The following is a 9689-nucleotide window of genomic DNA, read 5'->3' as shown; positions in this document are numbered from 1 at the left end:
CCACAACTTTTTCAAAATTATAACTTTTCTGGAAAGATATTTTAAAAAAAACTTTTTCAGAAGTAATACAGTTTTTGTATTTTATTTGCTTTGCCACATATTTCAAAACCGAGAATGAACAGACAATGACATGTTACACTTACTCTCACATCAGCTGTTGTGTAAACACTCACATTTAACTTACCCACATCACGAATGAGCGCGCACGACAACCTAATATTCAGGGTAGCTCAGAATTCCCCAGATAGCAAACTGACATTGAATCAACGTGGAAACGACGTCTCTCATGACATCAAAACAACGTCGATTTTGCTCATCGAATTAACGTTGAACCAACGTCAGACGCGGCATTCTTCAAAGCTAAATGAAAATCGAAAATTGGTTTGCTTTCATAACGTTGAAACTACGTTGATTTTCCGTTAGTTTTGAAAGAATGACACATCTGACGTTGGTTCAACGTTAATTCGATGAGCAAAACAATGTCAGATCAACGTTGTTTTCGATGTCATGTTTCCACGTTGATTCAATGTCAGTTTGCTATCTGGGTCGAGTAGTAGCAGTATATTTTGGAACTCAGGGCAGAGCACCCGGCTAGCGATAAGCCTAGCTAACGTTACAGGGATATTCCACCATTTGGTGAATTAAGCTCATTTTCCACCTCCCCTCGAGTAAAACAATTGTTTTTATCATTTTGAAAACCATTCAGCTGATCTCCGGGTATGGCGGTACCACTTTTAGCATAGCTTAACATAATTCATTGGAATCATGACAATACAATATTATTGTAAATTATATCACATAAAAAAGCGGTAGCTAACATTAATTGAATCAAGCAAGCAAACAGCTGTTGTTTTTGCTCCAAAAAGCTTGACTTAACTCAAACTTCACAGCCTACGCCTGTTCCTGACCAAGTGTTCAAATGTGACGAGTTGGGCGTGAGAACGTGTTGGATAAAGAGAGGTGTAATGTAATATTTCTTGGTCTCGTTGAAAACCAGTCATGTTTCTGTGTTCTGGGTCATTTTTAGAGTTTTGATTACTTCCTGGAAGTCCTGCTAGAAGAGCATTGCAATAAGTAATTTCCAGAAATGACAAGGGACCAGGTAGGAGAGGGTCCTGCTCAGTTAGGAAGGGCCCGATATTTCTGATGCAATGCAAACCTGCATTTGAAGTTCAGCTGGTCGTCAAAGATTACACCAATGTTTGTCTGGTCTGATAGGGGTTATTGATGATGACCCTTGTTTAATTGTGAAATTGTGCTGTAACAATGGAGTGGTGGGGAAGACGAGAAGTTTCATCTTTGCTATATTGAGTTGCAGGGGATGTGTGTGTGTGTGTGTGTTTTGTGTTTGTGTAAGAAATAATTGACAATGGACTGTCATATTATTGAAAATTAATGTGCACACAAGGTGGGGATGCTGGGACTGTGAATTTAATTTTCAATAATTCAAATGTCTGTAGTCAATTATTTATTGTATACCACTGCATTGTTGAGTTATTGATGCTGATTGGTTGACACATGCTCATGCATTATGGGGATGCTCAGACTGAAAGAGCTGGGCATGATCCGTCATAAATATCAAATTACATTCATAACCTGTCTCACAGTAAGTGTCTCCCTTGCTTTATACAGTTATTAGAGAGAGAGAGAGAGAGAGAGAGAGAGAGAGAAATGTTGCAATAATGAGACAGAAAAGCATGTGCGTAAATATTATTATTTATTTAATTCGTTTTAAGTAATTCGTTCAATCTTTTTTTATATTATTGAAAGTAGACTAGCTTAAAGGCACAATATGTATTTTTTCTGCTTTAAAAATAGCAAAAATAACTGTGTCTGTTATATATTTCTATTAGATGTGTACTTACATTATCCCGACAGTTTCCACCAACTTTCAAATACGGAGAAATGTATAGTTTAATTCGAAGACACGGGGCGTTTCTTTATATCCGTTTCATCGCCCGTCTATAGCATCATATAACCTTTGACTCCTCTATTTTTTTCTCAAACTTCCTGCAGAAACGGCAAACACAATGGGGAACACTTGACTACCGAAAAAAGCAAAGAAAACGATGAAGAAAAAAAAGTAGTATGTATTTTCTGCACTATAGGTGCACTTAAAAGTTTAATGTTCTTAAAAAAACGACAGTGCGCCTTATAATCTGGAGCGCCTTATATATGGATCAATAACAACGCTCCACGTTTTAAATTCGCCCGCAAACTCGCGCTCGTGTCCATCTTATGCCCGCTTTGTCACACGGCCAGTTCAACCTTATCCTTCCTCAGGTTATGTGTGTCTCCCGCTCACAAGCGCTCACTCTTAACAGACACACGAGCAGACACATTGTCCCCGGCGCTGCTCATGCGTCACAAAATGTTCATAAAGCACTCCCCGTTCACAGTAGGGTCGTCTCATTCAAAACAGCCAGACGTTGCTGTCAGCGAGCCGTCAGGCGGCGAATGTAAGTTACGTGCCCGCACGCTTACTAAATAACCGCCTCACCTCCGGCGCCGCGCACTCGCTACATTCCCTTTAGCCTTTAGCACATCTACGCAAACCCAGTCAAACGTTTGACTGCAGTATCTTATGTGCCTTATAATCCGGTGACAAGCTAAATCTACAGAGAGATGCCGTATATCCGTATAATGATCATGTCATGAGCTGAGCTGATTGTCATCATAGACTGATTGTCATTGACAGCGACAACAACACCTGTGAGCCCACGCTCTTTCCCGACGTCATCAAAGTAAGTTTTTTGTTATTATTTTAGATGAGTGCCCAGACAGCAAACTGACATTGAATCAACGTGGAAACGACGTCTCTCATGACATTGAAACAACGTTGATTTTGCTCATCGAATTAACGTTGAACCAACGTCAGACGCGGCATTCTTCAAAGCTAAATGAAAATCGAAAATTGGTTTGCTTTCATAACGTTGAAACAACGCGTTGATTTCAAGTTGATTTTCCGTTAGTTTTGAAAGAATGACGCATCTGACGTTGGTTCAACGTTAATTCGATGAGCAAAACAATGTCAGATCAACGTTGTTTCGATGTCATATTACCACGTTGATTCAATGTCAGTTTGCTATCTGGGTGACCCCTGGTGGCCTGAAATTACATACTGTACGTTTAATAAAGGCCTGTCAATAATTATTTAATTTCTATATTATCTGCAATAATTACAAAAACCTGTGCAGCAGGACTATCGATTTATTCAAATATTCAGTTTAATTATAGATAGGACTATATACTTAATTTATTAAAATTAAACTATATGTTTCCATTGATTGTGAAGTTAGACATCGAAAATTGCAGATCAAGCACATGGGACTGCATGTTTTTTCGTGCTATGAATTGTCTCCTATTTTCCGTTATTACAGTTAACAAGGCGAAGGGATATGGAGCTGTAATGCGGTCAAGACCTGCCGAAACTACTTTAGCCGTGCACCTTAGAATGATGATATTAAAAATAACTTTAATTTATATAGCGCCTTTCAAAGTACCCAAGGACGCTTAACAAAGAACATGAGAATGGGAAGGGGGAATTATGGGAATTATTATAGAACGTTAGTCAACCAATCAGATTCAAGCATTAAACGGCCCTGTTGTAGGCTTTAATATTAATTTGTATTAACATTTATTAATTTAGCAGACGCTTTTATCAAATGAGAACAATAGCAGCAGTTAACCCCTTAAGTTGCACTGGGCCCATAGCTTTTACATATTTAAAACAGTAATATCCAAGGGGCAACCTCCCCGTCTCTCTCTTGAAGCCAACACGGAAGTGAATTGAACTGCAAGTCATCGAGTGGCCGCATGAGGCTGGCTGCAGAAGCAAGTCAAATCTGTATCTCCACCAAGTTAAAATGTCTAACTTCACAGCAGAAAAAAAAACATGTTTACAGCCTGGTGGCAAATAGTTGTTTTGGTCTATATCGCTAATTTTGCCCTTCATGACGACTGTGAGGGGGGTGAATTTTTTTACAACTCATCTATTTAAATTATATTTAAGCCTTAAAGTTCTGCATAATTAAGGGCGTGGCCACTTGAGTAACAGGTGCCGCTGCTTTCACTGCTAGTCGTTTGTCTGCTGTCTGTTAGCATCATTTCATACAAATGAATACATGTATTATACCTTCGCTCGTGCATGTCGTTGGATTCCGTCGTGTTGAATATGGAGAGAACAACTAGCATTCCAGCTGTGTTTCCAGCTGTTTCCCTCGCATGCACTAATGGATGTCTGATAATTTCAGAGCTTTCTCTCCGTCCATGCGATAGATGCACACCCTTGAATGAGCGCGGATTTCTAGTTCATATACTTGAACTTCTGAGGTAATATCTTTGGTTTGACCCATCTGAGAAACAGAGGCGGCCAAAATCAGATTGTAAAATGGACTGAATTAAAGCTCTTTACGAACTTGACGTGAGATGCCGACTGACATGTGCTTGCGTTGAATCACTGTCACATGCACAAGCTTAGAGCAATAATACATTTTTAACTAGCAGAATAATAATGCATCAAGATGCACATATTGGACTGCTTGTATGTTGTGAGAAATGTGTGTGATCTGTGTTATGTCGGCTTCTTGTATACATGCTCTTAACTAATTGCCCCTTGTAAGATTAATAAAGTTGATAAACAAGTAAATAGTCTCACTTTTAGTTACATCTTAACTATTATAATATTTCGAAGGGCAAAAACATGAACTTTAACCGTTGGCTTTACCTTTTCAATTCAGAGCGAGGGCAGTAGCATATAGCATTAGTACCTCTGCTCCACCCGTGTCCCGCCTCTTTGCCCATTTTAATTTATCCGGTCGTGACGAGAGGTGACGCACTGCCAAGATGGCGACGGCCGGCCACGCCCACTTTAGGCTTCAAAAACGCTCTTCAGAAACCTATGGGTGACGTCACGGATACTACGTCCATATTTTTTACAGTCTATGGTAATATCCTATACTAAACCTAAACTAATATTGACAAAATATATATCATTTGAAAGATTACAATTTGTAGTTTTCATATTTGATTTTAAAAATAAATTACAGAAGAGCCGTAATCTATCAATTTGCAACAAGCATATTTTCACATTCCTAAGCCGTGTTAAGACCTTTATTTTGAAATAGTGATTGAACATGAAAAATCATGAAAGAATGGAAAACTCAGTTTGTTTTCATGCAAAGAGTTCAAAAGATAACATCCATTACATTTTTTTTTTTTGAAAAAAGGTCTGAAAATGTTTTAAATATAAAGAAAAAAACATAGATTTACCATTTGTGATGTGGCAGCGAGCTGTAATTATTTTTATGTGATTATTGAGGTTGAATTCATATCAAAATATGCCAAACGTCCCAAACTACTTATGAATAGGATGCCTACTTCATAAATTTAATGAAAATTGTGAAAATAATGGTTCAGATTACTCAAATCACATATGGAAATGGAGGCGCCATTATTTGAACAGTAATGTAGTCTGGTTGTGACCTAGTGGAAGTGTTTGGTACTGTGCCCAAACAAAATCTTACTGAAAGCTATTTTTTTTTAGTTATCAACCTAAAATGTTAAACCCAACTTGTTCAGACTTTTGGCTTTTGATTTTCCAAAAAATATATTTTATATAAAATATGAATAATTCAATTTTTACATTTTCATAAACTCAAACATATATATCATTTTTATTTTTCACTTTCTTAATTTATTTAACTTCTACAAAGATCTGCCAACTGTCTTCTTTAAAACAATCTTACACCTGTATTCCAAAGCATTCTTTAATTACAACCATTTAAGTTCAAAATGTGCATTTTCATGGATATTCAAAAAAGGGGGCGCGACACTTAAGAGGTTATGGGTTAGAGAGTTACAAAATTATACGACTAAAACAGTTTGGATAGTTGTTAATATGAGATTTAACTATTGTATGACATGAGTAGCTCGCAGACACTACTTTTTAAAAAGTATTTCACAAATGCAAAAAGGTTGGAGCCCCATTAGCTCTCGGCCACTTGGTTGGAGACCCCATAGAGTATCATTACAGTCATCTGAATCTAGGAATATAACACATAAGTGTTTTCAGAATCACAAAGAAGAAACAAACAAACAAATAATAATTAAATAAATATTTCACAAGGAGAGCCAAAAAAATTGTGTGAAAAATGTCACTTTTCTGTTCTTAAGCCTGTGCACATGCGTGTACTGTATAAAACTGTCAAAAGCTGCAAAAAATGTCTTTTCCATTTTTATGCATGGCCTAGCACAGTGCAAAAATACATCTGTATATAGTGCAACAGTCTCAAACTCAGTTCCTGGAGCGTCTGAACACCTGATCCAGCTCATCAAGGTCTTAAGGGTTACTGGAAACTGGTAAAGTCTGCAGGATTTCTGATGGAGTTACAGCGTTTCAGACACTGGTATAGTGGGTCTGCTATGTTCTTGTAAATTGCATTAGTATATGCATTCTTTGCCTGTTTCATCATGTTAAAAAATATGAAGAAATTGTTCTTCTCCATAGATATCGGATGGAGTGAATGTGTGGTCTGTGCACATTTATGAGGTTTGTTTACTCAATCCAGTCTATAGTCCTTATTCATCCAAACACCTGATCACATTTCATATTCACAAATGTAAATTAATAAATGGCAAAACGGATTTTAAAGTGCTTAATGAGATGTGATGTCAAAATCTAAAAAATAACAAAGCAATTAAAACAACTGCTATATACTCTTCATTTGACATTTTCATATGAAAAGTTCCTATTTATTTACTCTCTCTGTTCTTTGTCCCCCCCACCTTTCTTTTTTTTTTTCACACTGTGCAATGCTTCCATCTAGTGCACCATGTTCACATCACAGTAGACATATAACCCACCTGTAACTGGGGGAAGATCTTTTTTTTATTATTATTTGGAGGCGGGAACCGGCAAACTTTTCACAACTTTAATAAAATGAATAAACAAACACAAAACAAAAGTAGGCAGCAGTCCCTCACGGAAGAGTGCTGTCACACATAATAAAACAGAAACACAACACAAAATCCAGGCCTGGCCTCTCTCGCCCTTCACTGTCGTTGCTTTCTAGCACGGTCCGATTCTCTTTCCCTTTTTCTGGATATTCTGACTTGGATGTAAACACCCCCCCTCCCCATGCTTTACTTCCAGGATGATTCGCCCTACTACGACTTTGTTCATCACTGAAACGTCTTTGAAGCTGTTATATTAAGGTACAGATCTTGCATAGAGTGCCTTTAAATCATTTTGCATTTGGATCCAACTCTCACTTCGTCTCTTGAGTTCACCCTGCGTTACAGAAGATCTGACCAAAGATGGATCCAGCAATCCATCATGGCTGCCAGTCTTCTGACAACATGGTTTCCTCCACACCTGTGTCTTTGGACAAGATTTCTGCCGCCACACCTGCGTCTTCAGACAAGATGGCCACCGCCACACCTGTGTCTTCAGACAAGATGGTTCCCTCTATGCCTGTGTTTTATGACAAGATGGCTTCCCCACGACTGTGTCTTGGGATAAGATGTCTGCCGCCACACTTGCGTCTTGAGACAAGATCCGAAGACGCAGAGAGCACAACCATCTCAGGCAAAGACGGTATGAGGATCAGACAGTTCATGAGGGATGGCATGTTCATAGCCCACTCCTCATCTATAAAGTTCAAACAGAAAGACTCGTTTAATATGTTTAATATTTTTATTCTAAAGAAAATAAACAGACAATACATTTAAGTCCATCTCTATAGACCCCAAATGGCAGGTATACTGGCAGGACAAAGGAAAGGGTCAACCTGCTGGTGGTGGTGGGGGAGTGTGGGAATGAGACAGATTAGTGTATGTGTAAGCCCCGATGGTACAGTATGCTGCAGTATGTATGTACTGTATGCACATGGACCACCTGGCTGGTGTCTTGGCCAATGCAGACATAGATGGCAGAGCAAAAAAGGCTCACTGCTTTGAGTTGGATAGTATTTATAAGAGTTGAGAATAAGATATATGTTGATGCTTTTGCAGATCAAAGCCACCATGGAGGATGGGATGTTTGTGGCACTTCCTGTCATCTCTTTTCTCTTCCATCAGGTGATTCAAATTACTGCTCCAGTGAAATCATGCGATTTTACCTCGCATCAGGGAAAGGGAAACAGAGAGAATAGGGGCCAGGGGTGACATTATTATATATAGATATATATAGACATATATAGATATATGTCTTCCCAGGTTGTTAGTGTCATTGGAAGTCTCCAACTACCATACAAACTATGGCAGGCAGAGTCGAACCAGATGGTAAGCTGTCAGAGTTCCTGGCAGCTATTAAAGAGCAGCACCAACAGAAAGAAAGAGAAACTGAGTCACCCTTTTAAAAGCTGAAGCTAAAAAGCTGGCAGAAGGTCAACCTATCAGTCAGTGTGCCCCAAGATTGCCGAAAGTCACATAATGTTCTGGAGCACAAGGGCTGTGTCCGAAAACGTAGACAGCTGACTTATTGCCTCGCTGTCGTATCAGGCGACGACTTTGCAGGCAGCGTTTTCGCACGAAGGTTCCTCACGAAACTAATTTCGGACAGACTTCCTTGGCAGCATAACGGTTTAATAATCTACCACCAAATACAGTGAGCTTTGGTGAGAACTAAGTGAATATTTAATGACTACAACAGCCATTTCTAGATAGAAATAACATCATAGGTGGAAAACGTTGATAAAAAAATTTACGTTTACACACTGATGACCGGCCGCAACGTTCAGACGCCATCTTTATTTTGCTTGCTCAACTGTCACAGAATGGAAAGCACACGACTGTGAGATATTAAAGGCAGTGAAGGATAGGTCTACTTAGTAATCAGAATGTGTTCAAAGTAAAGCAAGCAGCTGTGCAAAATACGATACACCGGTGTTTTGCCAGATAAGAAGTTTATGTATAATCTTTTTACTCTTTTAATTCCTTTTAGAACTGTTTCATCCTTATATCTGTTTTAATTCCCTTTTTGACTGTTTTAATTTTCCTTGCTTTTTATTTTGTGATAATTTAAAATTTTTTCAGTGTAAAGCACTTTGAATTACCATATTGTATGAAATGTGCTATATAAATAAACATTGAACAAAAAATAACATTGCATTCGGACGTGCCTTGATGCCTTCCGACTTGGAAATGCATCCTGCGAAGGACACCACATTTTGGCGACAAGGATGGCTGATTTTTTCTACCTCTGCCCGCCGTTCCTCGCTCACCCGGGTGAACCTCCTATACCGTGGCCCCATTGGCTGCAGTCCTTAGACATATCTAATCGCAGCCGGCCTCACAGATGTGAGTGTGCCATGGAAATCAGCGACAGTAGCGAAGCCACTTTTCAACAGTCTGTGATGGCCCTGAATGAACATTTCGCCGCTCCACAGAGTGTATTCCTCCGGCGCCATCAACTCCCCGGTGAGTCTGTGCATCAGTATGTGGCCAATCTGAGAGGGCTAGTAAATTCTTGTAAATTCGGAGGGCTGCGCGGTAAAATAATCCGCGGCCAGCTGATTAAACACACTAATACGTATTATTCTGAATATAAGATGACCCTGAATATAAGACTAAACCCAAAAATGTCCATACCAGGGCCAAACATGCCATAATTGTGGAAAACAGAAACATTTTGCTAGTATCTGCCATTCAGCCCCAGCTAGACAAACACACACCAATCAGTCCCAACC

This window comes from Pimephales promelas, chromosome 5, assembly GCF_988280905.1.
Source record: "Pimephales promelas chromosome 5, fPimPro1.hap1.1, whole genome shotgun sequence".
NCBI classification, from domain to species: domain Eukaryota; kingdom Metazoa; phylum Chordata; class Actinopteri; order Cypriniformes; family Leuciscidae; genus Pimephales; species Pimephales promelas.
Note: the sequence above shows the minus strand (reverse complement) of the source record.